Source organism: Hyposmocoma kahamanoa, unplaced genomic scaffold (assembly GCF_003589595.1).
Source record: "Hyposmocoma kahamanoa isolate Upper Pololo Valley unplaced genomic scaffold, ASM358959v1 89, whole genome shotgun sequence".
In the NCBI taxonomy this organism is placed as follows: Eukaryota; Metazoa; Arthropoda; class Insecta; order Lepidoptera; family Cosmopterigidae; genus Hyposmocoma; species Hyposmocoma kahamanoa.
This window is the reverse complement of record NW_020654520.1, coordinates 426653-441524: the sequence shown is the minus strand read 5'-3', so window position 1 is coordinate 441524 and position 14872 is coordinate 426653. Positions and strand designations below refer to the sequence as shown.

At 36.2% G+C, this 14872-nt stretch overlaps 1 protein-coding gene across 4 annotated transcripts in view; it reads left to right on the top strand.

Annotated features, from left to right (window-relative positions):
• LOC113236185 (low-density lipoprotein receptor-related protein 2) overlaps window positions 1-14872 on the top strand; it is a 234914-nt gene that overhangs the window by 1038 nt on the left and 219004 nt on the right. The gene's annotated exons all lie outside the window — the stretch shown is intronic.

Below are 14872 nucleotides of genomic sequence, written 5' to 3'. Positions count from 1 at the left end.
ACACGTTAAGTATATTACTGCAAAGAGAATATTTTCATTACGTTTTGAGTTTAACGTGGTGTTAGTGTGACCTGTAAGGCTAGCACGACAAGGCGCGACTTGCGCGAGAGCGACATATAGCGCGAGGTACTGCTATTTCCGCATAGAGAATAGCAATATCTACCGCTTTTACGTCGCTGTCGCGCAAGCCATTCTGCCACACTAAAACAAGAATATTATTCTATAAGTCGGCGATTTGCTTAGAAAGTTTTAATTTCGAACAGAGACAACCGTTCTTTACTATTCGATGTTACAAACAACTGTGAACACTACGAGAGGTGCAACTTCCAATGTACATACAATTTGACATTCCATTTATTCGGCACTCCGCACCTATGTAATGAATAGTGACTCGTGAGAGTGCAACGGAAGTGGCTCGTTGTGGCCACTGGCCGGCAGCGGCGGCGGCGCGGGCGCACGCAGGTCAATGTCGTCACTGCGACAACAATCAGTGCTTAGTACGGCGACGTACGGTGTTCAGTGAGTTTATCAACAGAAAACGTCCCAATTGCGATATCTCGAGTCTCACTTGTGCTCTTGGCCAAATAATACGTTTTTAATTTCAACTTGCTTCTATACAGCGTGTAACTAGTGGTAGACCAAATTTGCAAACGTTAGCAAAAACATAATTGTATTTCGCGAAAACACTAATTGGTCCCCAATTTCCTTTACGAAAACCATAAATCGACCGAGTACAATTTGTATTGGGAGCAATTTATTTTTTGCTAATTTATAATATTGTTTTTGCTATCAGGTTGTTTGTTATCATGAGTACGATCCTTAACGGAATTAATGTGGCAGGTGGCTGTTTTATTACAGCCATACAGCCACGAATTACGTCTTATTCATTAGTGGTTTTTAACTGTACTATTTATGAAGTTTTTGTAACAAAATGTGACAAAATTTCTTGGGAGTGCTACATTTATCTCAAATTGTTTCTGCCCTCTCTCTGAACTCTATCTAAAAGTCTAAATAGAGATTGTAAACACAAAGACCAACACCTAGAGGTTTTTACTTATTCCTCTCACGGAAATCTGCCTTACGAATGAGTAGTAGTGTTTAATTAGGGTGTGACGATTTCAAGTGTAATTTGCCTTCCAATGAAATAAAGATATGTTGGATTCTTTTTGAGTATTTTCCGTAACATATTTTCCATCATAACATATTTTTCGATCAATTAGATCTTAATGTTAAAATAACAGACTCCAGTTGATAAAAGTAATATCATAATCTAAGCTTTTACGACATGGTTAAAAAAACATGTAAGTTCCGCGTTTGGTCATTTAGATACAATTGTTTAGAAATATTTTCTCGAAGCCACTAGAGTTACTTTACTTAATCATATCAGTATTATTTTTTTCATAATTTTTTATCATGCAAAGAGAAGTTCACAATAACTCGCCTAGGTGCCATAGTATAATCCATGAAGTCATCATTCTTCGGGAAGCCGGGATCGTTACCAAGCATGCGAAATCGATTTCACGGGAACCCGCACCGGTCCAGTCCCGGGCTACGGTGTTAACACTATCCTGTTACAATGTTGCAGCTATGGGAATTTATAAATCCCGAAAATTATTATTTTTGAAAGGATATTAATGAAAATGTTCGCCATTTTCTACATATCCTAATCATACTACTGTGGTAAATACAAAGTAACTGATTATCGATACTTTTGTTTAAACGGGATTACGATTTCGCAAAAGAAGGATGGCGAAAACTGCCCCAATAACGACGAAGAGCCGTTCGTGGACTTTGCTAGTATAATTTTGCGTTTTAGTTTATGGCTGGTTATCAATATATTTTTGTATATTTTTAGAGGTCGGGATTTAAAAAATGGTTAAACATTGTATTTTAGAATAGATGCAAGAACAACGCAATTGATTCAGTTCGACCATAGATTAGATAACGTTTTTGTAAGCACGTTTCATTTTAAACATGATTGAATGTTTACCTACCTGAAGTAATGGTTATTTGTACTATTACACACAAAAAAATATTAAAGCTATAAAATACCTAATAATCAATGAAACCGCAATGACATAAAGCAAAAAATAAAACAGAATTTATTTGTAAGTCAATGACAGAATGTGACAAAAATATTTAGACAATATTTAAATGAGAGATAATGAAAGTTGCAAAGGAACGTTTTGATAAGAGACCTCTTGCCAATGTCAATGTCACATTGATATTGAGAACAAATTTAATTTTTATTCTGTTTCATTGCTGCAGAACATGGTAAGTTATAGAACTTCCCGAATATTCCCAAATCTGCCAAATTCTGCCACATTTAATATTAATAATAATTAATATTAAATGTGGAATGCGGGAAATATTCGGGAAGTTCTTTATTATTTTTGGGTACAAACTGAAAACTTGTTGTTTTCTGCTACTACGAACAAACATCTGAAGCGAAATATAGAACAATGTTATAAACATAACCTATGTCAATTTTATAAGCCCAGCTTCTTCTACTGGCTGTACTCAATTAGCTTTTTTGATGCTTTGATAATGAATCACAAGTATTGATAGGTCTCCTTAACGCACGTCGTCAAAAACACTGGGTCACAAAATACACGGGATGCCGCTATCCTTCTTTGAGGCACTTCTGTTTTCACGAACTTTTACGAAAAAAAAAACAACGATTATGACAGTGTGTATATTAAGCTAAATTAAATCAGCTAAACGCAGATCTGCGTTTACAGAAGTCAGATCTCGACAGAAAGATAAATAAAAAACTTCCTTTCACTATTTATATGAAGTTTGACTGTTTCTGTAGTTTCGGGATTTCTCTTTTAACAGCAAACACTGTGGTATATTTACCTACTATTTACATATGTTCGCAATAGTAATGAAAACATCGACCACAAAAGTCAACTTATTCAATTTACTTTCAGATTTAGTAGAGACGTAAGCCTGTACCTACCACGAACAGTAAGTAGGTACGTAAGAGCACGTAAAGCTTTTCCCATGTCACGTGTTATTAGCTTCATCTTGTTATGACGGATGTTAAACCAGAACCAATACCTATTACGAACCTGTATTATCAACACACATTCATAAGTAATGCTATGTGTACGCGAGCAAATTCTCTAGAACATCGCTTCTTATAATTGTGCCTTTTTCCATTTGGTACAGTGTGAAAGAGACGGAAGGACTGGTTTGCAATCGCCTTGAACTTGTACAACCGCTATAGTGACATGAATGTGTTACGTGGTCGAGTGGGCGATTTTTTTGTTCCAATGGAGGCCTGTTTTGGCCCCGTGGTTTTGATCCTCTGCCTTTGAGTGCTTTATCTTTTTGCCAACTCTCTCCGGTTTTGCACTGGTTCTCGATTATGATTTATGGTCGTATATATTTTCAACTAAGGGAATAATTCAGACATTAAGCAGCAGCAACAGCTTGAACGTGATAGCGGAACCATTTGAGAAGCTTCGTGTTTAAAAAAGTCTATGAACAAGAATGGATTCAGTATATTAACCTTGAAGGTTCGATGTGATATTTTATTACATTCCATCATTAAACACATTTTCAGTATATAAGTGTAACTGGAACCGAGGCCATTAGTCATGCTTTGATTTAAACGCCTTTACGCCTCAAATATTTAAGTCAAATGCAAGTTGCATTCACGTTGGATTCTTCGAGATACTTTCCTTTGCTGTTTAACCAAATAGTTATAGTGAGGAAGTACCATTTTATATAAAACCACTAAGTCAGGAAACTCTTGGCGATTAATGTTTAATTAAAAAGTGCAATTACGCTCACGCCACGTACTGAGTGCAGTGAAAACGGTCGTTGCCTCACGCTAGCGTCCATTTCGACGTTGCACACTCATCTTATAGATTGAGTTATCTTTTCGAATGTAAAATAGAAGTTGCCACATAATATTGCTTGGATATTGTCGAGTGAAAGAATTAATTGACTCGCGTGATTTTCGCTCATGGATGGATAATTAAAAAAGAGTGTGAGCTTATCCGTTCCAATCGTTTACCCGACATGTTGTAACAAAAAAAATTACAAAATAAATTGTTGTAGTTTGAAAGTTTGAAAGTTGTGATAACCGTGAAAACGATAATAAATTTGTAGTATAGGAATTTTATTGCAAGAAACAATTTTAAATAGTGCCTTTGTTCTTCAAACTATTCTATAAAAATTAACAATTGAAAGCGAAAAAGTAAAGAATGCAACAGGAAACAATGGTATAATCAAATTTGCCCTTAACCATTCTCAACCCGCATCTAAATATCATTTGAACTTGGAAAAATGCTGGCAGCATATCAGTGCCAATGTCAGCACCTATGTGCTACTGCGAAGTATTTCATCATACAATATCACACCGAGTCGGCATAGAGATTCATTTTGGTGTAGAGTAATTTCACGGGCCATGAGGATGAACTTGGACACCTTTAACTCGTTGTTTTTCCATTGAAAATTTAGTATGAGCTTTTGTCATGTGTTTGTAGATGAAGTAGCAATGTGTACCAATATTGCGGTAAAGATCCGTATGCTATTTTACGATAGTGCAATTTCAGTTCAATGTCAGGGAAAACAATAGATTATGTTTTGACGATATAGAAGAACGCGAAGAACACTAAATTCGTTGTTGCAATGAAAACTTACCGAGTACAGCACAAGATGGCGTGATGTCCTAGGGGGATGTTTTATTTATGGCCGTTGTCACGACCGTCAAAGCAGTGAAATACGAAGCAAGGAGAATTATAACGTCTTAATAAATCTAAGGAAGCGGTGGTAACTGAGTACGCATTGAAGTAGTCAAGCATTACGAAGTCCTTAGTCCCCAAATATCAAAACATTGTGAAAACAAATTAAAACATGTTACTTCCATTGAAGACTTACTACGAACTATAATACCCGTGTGTAGCGCTAAAGTTGCAATATAGGTGATTGATGGTGGTTGTGAAGGCGGACGACGGTCAATGGCTGTCGCGCTCTGCTGGTAGCGGAAAATTGTCGTGACGCAGAATGGACAATTGGCGACTGGGAGAATAATAAATTATTTCTTAGTAGTGGTCTTGTGCATTGCTGGTTGTGATGTACCTCTAACGAGAAAGCCAAGAGGTAAGCAACAGAGTCTTTTGTAATAGATTGCAGGAGCAACGGATTTCATTCCGGGGCGTCCAAAATACCCAAACTAGTACCAATTCAGAGGTCCTTGTCCAAATTGGATCTGCTGGGAATCGTACCCGGGAATCCGTACCCAGCAACCGCAGTGCAAAACCGTGCCGATGTCGTTAAAAATAAAATTACACAAAGTATAAATGAAAATAAGACAAAAATCGCGATTGTCATAATGCACTTAAATGTAATTACAAATTTAGAATAACCATCATTTATATAATTAATTGGTGCTATACGTATTAGACTTAATAGTTTCGCTGACCCCATTTTTTTGGAAGCGAACGAAAGAGTTTTTTTGTACCATTATGAGTTCTTTTTAAATCTGGTAAAAGTGCTGCGTCAGTAAATATATCACAGCCTCCAGTCTCGTATATTTCATTTCAAAGACGTTTCAGAAGTCCCGCCTCCTTTAACTTTTGAAAGAAAAGTGCAAGAAATGTAAAAAGAAGTCTGGAATTGTTAATCTCTTGACTAGTACTTTCAATGAAAGTTACAACGGACTCGGTATCAAAAATCCTTAGAGAATGAACAAATAACACGGGTGCAAGCAAAAGTAGTCTTATTACTTTTTAAAATAAAGTTTAATCGGATCTTTGCTACTTGTCAGAATATGTGCAGAACGATCAGGAAACATTATCGTACGTGTACTCGACACGCGCTTGGCCTATTTTTTTGTTTAGATAGTAGATTGACTGTTATGATTAGCACTAGATTTGTTTTGCGTCGATAGTCTTGTAGTAAATAATATAATTACTTAAAAAATAAATGTGCAAAACACCCACACACGGGGATCTAATCCGGGAACATCTTCTACAAGAGTAACAAAATTTAATTAAAAACAAATCGAGATCTTCGATTTTCGCGATTGTTACACATGATTTGTTTTTTCAAACAAATTCTATGTTTTGGGCTCGTTACATATCCCAGTCAGCCATGATCTGATACTAGCAATTTAGAACAGTATGTGCCCTAAATGGGCCCCGCCGAGGCTCGAACCTTGAGCTTCATCTAGAGCCCAGAGTGATAACAGAGTGGTCTACTGAAGTTGTCGTAACTCCCTGTATTATTCCCAGAATTATAAAATAAGCCCTGAGGCCTACGTGTCACTAACCTCTTTATGCAGTTGGATTAAATGTAAAATAGGCTAGAGCATAAGTTATTTTTATCGTACATTTATATTTCAAAGTTAAGTACGGCTCAGAATTTTTAGCAATACGTCTCTGTAATGGTGAGAGAAAACATCGTGCTGACACCATTTGAAACCTGCTCGAAGAACGTTCGGAACCCTTGGGAAATTTAAGTCACCAACCAGTATTGTGTCGGCGTGAAGGACTTTTAGGTCACCTAAGAACGAGAACCCGTTGATGATGTGACGACATTGTGCTAAATATAATAAAATTTAAAGATTTGTCTTAAAGTCGTTACAATTTAATTTGATTAAAACTATGTATTTATTACCAAAGTGATGTTTTACAAAAACAGAAATTCTGGCAACTCCGGAAATTCCCACGACGAAATCGGAAGTTCACCGACAGTTTCTGACAGTTCTCTCCCGCGAGTTGACTCCCCACCTCTCGTTACCCTTCCCCTCGCCAATGTGATTAATTACACAGCCCTTTCAAGTTGATATGTGAGTACTTGAGAACTTTTGTCATGAGCAGTATGATATGTAGAAATATACTTGTTAAACCGAGTTACATGCGTAATAATAAAAAGTTTTAACCCAATAGCTTACCCCGTTTCGGCTTTGCTGTTGTCGAGTGCCCGGAAGTCGCTGTGATCTACGGCGAAGTCTCGTCATTTAACAAATATCTCTAGCTCTTTCTCTACATACCATCAGTAAATAGCTCGGCAGATAACACGACATTTACTTGCAATAAAAATGAACATTCAAACATTATTAAAACTGTAACGAGGTGCCGGCGACTGCTGTAATAAAGCACAACCCTCTTCTAGTAACTTCTAAGTAACTTTTTCTATGCAAGTTTAAGCGCTTCCTTCAGCGGTATGTAAATCGCTTGAACTTAGATTAGTGGCACTAAACTAAACTAGTTTCGGCAGCGATTTTTCGCGCCAACTTAAATTACCCGCCCGAACTGTCCAACTCGCATTCCTCTTCTTCGGTTCACCACCTACAGCTGTCCATGATGATCTATAGACAATGTAGCCACCTACTTATCGTCATTTATAGTCACCGCAAATGGGTGGCCATGGTATTGGCCATATTGATGTTGGGAATCCTATATATATATATGATGTATAAAAAACGCAAAGCAATCAAGAAACTCGACAATAGAGAAAGTGCTTGCTACGACTCGATAAGAATTATGGTACTGTTAGACGACCTCTGACACGCGCACGTATTCTCCTAGATAGTTTTGAACGACAATCGTAGCTAAATATATTGTAGTTTGGCCTCCACGTGTTGGTTTTCACAATTGGGTGATTTTCTAAAATTTTACGTTAACATTCGGATTCGATACCATTGTTTGTGAAACGAAATAAGAAACATTTTTGTATGTTTAATATTACTGACGATCTCGGTCACCCTGTGAGTGAGGAGCTTCCGATATCGACCACTTTGGGAACTCAAATTTTTAAAAATTGCTTGTGGTGTGAGTATTCTGGATCGAGCCGGCGATTTCTTGGTTTGAGTCCATGTAATTGGGGTGTTTCATCACCACCGTAGTGGTAAAACCATTAGGCGTTCTACTTTATCGCCTCTCAAGCAGAGGGCCGTGGGTTCAATCCAGCCACGCGCCTCTGGGTTTTTCAGAGGATTTGTATGCAAAATTTAATTTGAAATTTACCATATCGTGACGAAACCTGCATACATCTGCATAGCAATTTAATGATGTGTGTGAAGTTCTCTCAATTTAATCCTGTGCCCAGCAATAGGACAGCAATAATTGCCATTAAAATGCGAATTATTACTTAAACGTTAAGTGTTATAATATTAACTATGTAGCTTTTAAAGTATATTAACTAGTTAACTATCACGATATTAATTTTACATTATGTTTTATCATATTACATCATGTACACATGGGAAATAGAGTGACAAATTACTTGAAATACAGTTGAATATATAAATGTATTATTGGAAATTAGACAATTTTTTCATATCTGAATCGCATATATTTGTTTTGTTCAAACAAACCAACGGTTCGGGGTCCTTACAGGTTCCATGGTCACGGCTGATTGAGAGGATTAAGTCATCATCACCCAGTTGTCTCTAATATTAATAAAAAAATAATTATTTATTGTAGACAATTTACAGTACTCCATTTTGATAGTACACTTACAAACTATCTTCCTAGTCTACAAAAGTTGCAGACCAAAATTAAAGAAAATAAAATGAATGAATGCAATGATTACATGATATTAATGTAAACAATGAAAAATAGTTTAGTTCTAATGTGCAGCAATCGCGAAAACCTGAGGACTAGATACTAATGCACTATATTTCTAGAAATGTTGGAATGACAGGGCGATGATTTAGAATACGTTTCATTTTGTTAAGAGCAAAAAGTATACAAAATGTGTCTAAAATGTGCAGTTTCTACTCGATCCACCAAACTGTTCACCGCTTTTATGACTATTCTGTTCCACTAGTCCCTACCAGCTGTTCCCCTGATGGGGACAAGTGGGTTTTGATACGTTTCTGTGCGAAACTAAATTCACGTCCAATTTATTGTTCCAAAATGCCTTACATTAGATATAACACAGTTATGTGAAAGGTAAGTAGAAACAAGCATGTTGCTTGAAAAAGTTTGGTGCTTGCAGATTAAAGCTGATGACTACAATAAAATCCTCTGAGCTTTAACCACCTGCTACAGTCACAAACACACGACGTCCGTGGTCGAGGTTTATACATCGGTTTTCATGGTGGCCGGGTCACTGTAGAAAGAGTAACTTTTCTATGTTGTGATACCGTCGTTGTTTCCGATTTCCATAACACAATTGCTTTAGTTATTTACTTTGAAATCAGAGTAACGTATATAAGATTGTCTAATATTTATTTAGGTTTATATTATTTATTATGAATTGTAATATGTAATATAACTCTGCACAGTTATATAATCCAGGGCTTCCGTTTATTTTCCTGTTATGGTTCCTATGTTGTATAGTTTTATTTAGTTAAACCTATTTTTCTTCGAAGTCAAATGCTGAGACAGTGAGATCAAACCCTTTTTTTTAAACTTAAAAATCTGTCTCAGGCCTTCTCTATCAGACATTTATACACTCTCTATTCCTATTTTTGTGTATAAATAGGACTAATGGATGTAACTTAGAATTTCGATGAAAATTAATCGTTGTAATTTATTACATTATTTTTTACATCATTGACGTAAACAACAGTTTTACATCAAAACTAAATAGTCAACTCGCCTTACAAGGCCGACATTTCAGGGCGGGAGCCCCATTCTGAGTAATTACATAAACGTATGTGGTCAATTAAGTACCTTTAATAATTATAGTAGCAAATCGAGTTCTCCATACACGAATGGAAAGCCAAATTCTGGCCTGACATTGATCGCTACGTGCCCACAGATTTTACGGCTTTAACGTGCAAATTTACTCGATTTGTTTGGTACATGGTACAATGGCTCTTATGCTTTCTTGAAGATTAAAAATAGCAGATAAAGGAAAGAAACGCTAAGATCTTTAACATTAATTTCGAACGTGATGGAAATAGATGAAAGAACCTTTTGCTTTATTACACGTATTTGAGTTGCAGTGACGTTTTCGCGGGCGTATTCGCAACTCATTACATAAAAAGACCAATTTACAATATGCAATAAAACAATTTTTGTTTGCTATGACTACAAACTACGACGCCCAAAACAAACGTTGATTGATCGAGCAACAATGAGTGGCGGCGCGGGCGCAGGGCGACGTGGTGTGCGTTCGTTCCACGAGTTACATAAAGCGCTAGGTGTGCTCGTGTGCGTGCGGCGGTGCCAGGTCGTGCCATGCGCGGGCGCAACGCAGGGCTCACTTGACTACGTGTTATGTTAATGCCTTCAATGGCCAACTCGCTTAGGACTCCGGTAAGGATTGGTGTGTGTTTAATTGTTCCAAGAATGCTGTGAGAAATGTGCTTCAATTGAATAATATTTAATTTAATAATATTCAAGGCTTATGTTTACTTTTATTACTTGGCTATGACTTTTAAATAATTTTGTTAATAAGCGCGGTATGTTTTCAAAAATGTACAGTCTTTCTTATAACATTAATATAATAATTGTATACGTTTCGGAGTTTGCGGTGAAATTCCACGTTAATTCCTTTCATTTTTGTTTTTCTTTTCATTCCACGTGGAACCACGTGGTTGGGCAACACATCCTTACCTTATACGTACAAAACACTTTGCTTCAACGCAGTGGAGAGCATATCAGTGACATTGCCATCAAATGATTGCCCATTTCTTTAGGTATAAATTGTTCTTTTTCTGACTTCTATGTTATTTGCAAGTTTGTCAGACTGTAAGGGTTCATAAACTGTTCATCTTTCTAGTTAATTTTGTCTTTTTGAGCGTAGGAGCAATCGATTTGTGTTTTTATTTTAAACTGTCGTGACATTTTGACTTTGACCCCATTAAACGTTCTCTATATTTTAAAATAGATATCTAACATTTGAATGTTGGTATATACGAGTAGAATTCGTGAGTTGTAGTCTCGTTAATGACTTACCGAAAGTACTTATAAGTAGGTAATTTCCACTGAATTCACTGTTTAACTAGCACAGTTAGCAAAGAGGTCCGATCTTTTGTTATGTGATCGTAGTGATGGTTATGGAGCTCTGCCAAAAAATATTTTGAAATACAAAAAATGTGAAATTCTCACCGATTTTTTTTTTTATTTATTTTAAATGTTTGGTATCATCCGTACGCCATACTACAACACACTATACTTTTATGAAAGTTCCACATATATTGTTTATTACTTTCTTTGTTTTCTTTGTACATTGCTATCCGCAACTGGTTTCGGTCCAATTTAACTGTCCTATTAGGGAATGCAATCCGGATAATCCGTAATTAAAAAATCCGGATTTTTTGGGGTTTTCATTATATTTTGGAAACCGGATTTTTCAATCTAATCCTTTGAATTTTGGAATTTTTAGCAACAGAAATTTTTACTTCAGGAGGTTAAATGATAAAACAATTATAAGATCTTTTTATTTTAAAAGAAAAATATTAGGTCGTTTCTAAACGCTTACGTTTGATTTTATTTACATTTTATTGACGGTTATGAAGTGGTATCTTTTGTAAACGTTTTCGCTCTTGTATTTGTTCTGTTAAAGAATTTTGAGAACAGATGCTGCTCAAAACCGTGAACAATGGGAAAAAAGAGGGAAGCCTTCGCCCAGCAATGGAAAAGAACGGGTATATGAAAAATCGAAGAAGACTGATGTCAATTACTTATGGAAGATTAGATTAAAATTTGATTATTATTATACCAAAACATACTTTTTTTCCAAGTAAATCGCGAATCTATTGAAATTTTATAGTTTTCCAAAAAAATGCGGATCTTCCGGATACGTTGCGCAATCCGTTTTCGAAACCCAGATTTCGAATATGGTATGGATTTGCATTCCCTATGTCCACTGTATGATTTCAAACTTCAAACTTTATAAATCGCTTGAAAACAATTAGAATGTATTTCATGAAATCGATGTTTTTTTTGCAAGGTAGTCTTTTTATAGTGTAAAGCAAGCCTTGTAAATATAGGTTTCGTCTCGAAATGAAATAACGACCTCATTGTAGTTTACAAATTGAATCGTTAATAGGTTTCGAGTTTATGTTATTCATTATTCAGCAATTAATATCACGGAGGCTCAGTTCAGCGCGACCTAGATCATGAAAAAGTGCTCCAGTGCATTTCAGTGATTCAATAGCAGCTTGCATATTCAGCGGGTAGTAAAATAGACAATGTTGCCTTGTGCCTAGAAGTGGGACATTTTTAATGCAGTTTTTGTTTATTACCGTTAAGTTCGATACGCTATAAATTGTACGTAGTAGGTATAACATATTTTATATGTTTTAGGGTCGTATTCTAGAGCTCTACTCAATGCTCAAGTCAGGATTTGAGTATGGTTTAAAGCACTCGAAATCATACTCAAATCCCCTGCCATTAGGGTCATATTTCCGAAGCTTGTGTTTCCAGTGCAATCCAGACTTAGGCATTGAGTAGAGTTCTAGAATACGACCCTAAGTGCACGAAAACACTGAACTCTACTTGTAGAAGATTCTCTCAATGTGTTAAAGTTGTTTTTGCCAGAATTACGCCATCCTTTGACCTGTTATAGTGGGGTTTATTAAACCCAACTAGAAGCACATTATTAAACGCAGGTATTGAGGAATTTGATAAACGTGTCTATTTTACATTAAAGGCAGTGTCACCACTTTAATTAACCGCCAGACGCGACTGTTTGTACCGTTTGAATTGTTTGTACAGATGTAATGTAACATGACACGTAATTAGTATTTATTTTATATGCGGGCGAAAATATTTTCCAAGAAACAAGCTACATCATCACCACGGTACTTATGAAAATGTATTTTATGCTAAAAAGAATACAATATTCAATATAAAGCTCCCTATATGGTAGATACGAGTACACACATACCGTTTTATTTACGACTTGAAGATATTCTCTGCCTCATAGAAGCAGAATGGTGAACCATAGCTTAAACTCCCTCCTTGGAGGAGACCCGTGCCCATTATTGGGACCGATGTAGGTGTCATACAGAAATTGCTGTGATTGTCATATTTAATTGACCTAAACGAGCTGATTTGCCTAACCTTGAAAAGGACAAAAACCAAACAAGCGATGTAGCCAAGTTATCTCAGCCCCACACACTGTTGATACAATGTAATTGGCCCGGGGTTATTTTGTCTCCGAGTATTGTAATAGGCTTAATGGAGTCCGATTTCTTTCATATGTTATTTTACACAAGATTTTATTTGGTTTTACATTGTGGAAAAGTATATTAAATAAGTAAACTTAGAATATAATATTTACTTAATCATTTGCTAATTTTAAAATGCAAGTTATTATAGTTTCAATTTTGTAATTTACTTTACCAATGCTTGTTCGACTCAGATTTACTAGATGGCGCTACTTGTACTCTGAAACGCGCTATCAAAGTGTTCACGCGAATTGTATTTACGCGATGTCAGTTCACCTAATATCAATTCAAATTCAAAATTCAAGTATAAATTTTTGCGGCTCTATCTGTTTTTCAATGCAGAAAGAGTGCGTTATAACACAACACATGTACAGTCCAGAGCAAGTAGGGATGCAACATCGCTCATAAAAAACATCGATATTTTTAAAAGTGTAACATCGATGTTACAAATATTAATGTTTACTAACGATATATCGATTTTTTTCCATGTTTTTGTCATTTTCTATATATATGTAATATACCGTAAAATTGTCATCAATCAGTTTATAGGTAATCCCACGTCGATAGATTACAATCTAACCTACCCTACCGTTAGTTTATAGTCCCACACGTTACAATTTTATAGTGACATATATCGAATAAATACTTTTTTATCTACTACTACTTTTTATATACTACTACTAAACAAATAAGTATAATAATCAAACTTATATTATTATAGAAAGATTTTGCGCGCGTAATTTGTATTGCAGAGCGAACGAAACGCAAAACAGAAAAATCTGCGTTTGAGAACGAGAGAAGTATCTGTGTATGTGTGTAGCAGTAGATCACGGACGGGACGGAAGATAAAATATAGTTCATAAAATATCGCTCATGATGTATTGACGATGTTTATATGAACGATACACCGATGTTTGAAAAAATCGATGTATCGTTTGCAGCTAAGAGCAAGCCTAAGCGCATTGGCGCACTGCATCCGATTGTAAATATAAAAAATCTGATTATGACTGTTGAGAGGAGAGCTGGCGCGGAAAGGGGAGGCTTATGTAAAGCAGTGGATGCGTATAAGCTGATGATGATGACGATGAGGTGGATCAACTGAATGTTTGATTCACAGGAATTCCGATTATGCTAGTGTGTAGATAGTTCTTTAAAAATACTGTCAATGAACAATGTAATCTACCTAGGACCTGGTTGACGACCTCCGTAGTCCAGCAGTTACCACTATGGCTGCTAGATGAAGAGGTAGGTCCCGCGTCCAACTCCCAGTAGGATCAATGCAGGAAACGAATTTTTCTAAATTGGTTCTGGACTGGGTGTTCTGGGTGCTTTATTGTTGTGTTCCTCATAATCCTAATTGATGAGGTTGTCAGACACATTATTTTAGAGTCTCGCCTCTCCCGTAGCCTGAAACAGATTGTTACTGATTACATAATTAGATAATTATTATTCTAACGCAATAAACCTGGCACATAGGAAGAAGTTCGTAAGACTAAAGGATTTAGTCTATGTGTAAACTAATAAGAGATCTCACACACGACGTTTCATATTCCTTTGTTCTTAACAAACATCTTTAGCACTTCTTTCGTGTCAGAATCGCAGACGCAGCTTTTTTCATCGCCATATCAGTGTCGAAACTGTACTATTGTTGTCTGCACAAAAAGGCGCAAATGTAACTTTGCGTCGTTTGACTGAAATAATTGTACAGACTCGTCATCTACCGGCATTCCCAAAGGACAAAATATATGTGGATACTTTAAGCTAAGAGACAGCAGCGACTGT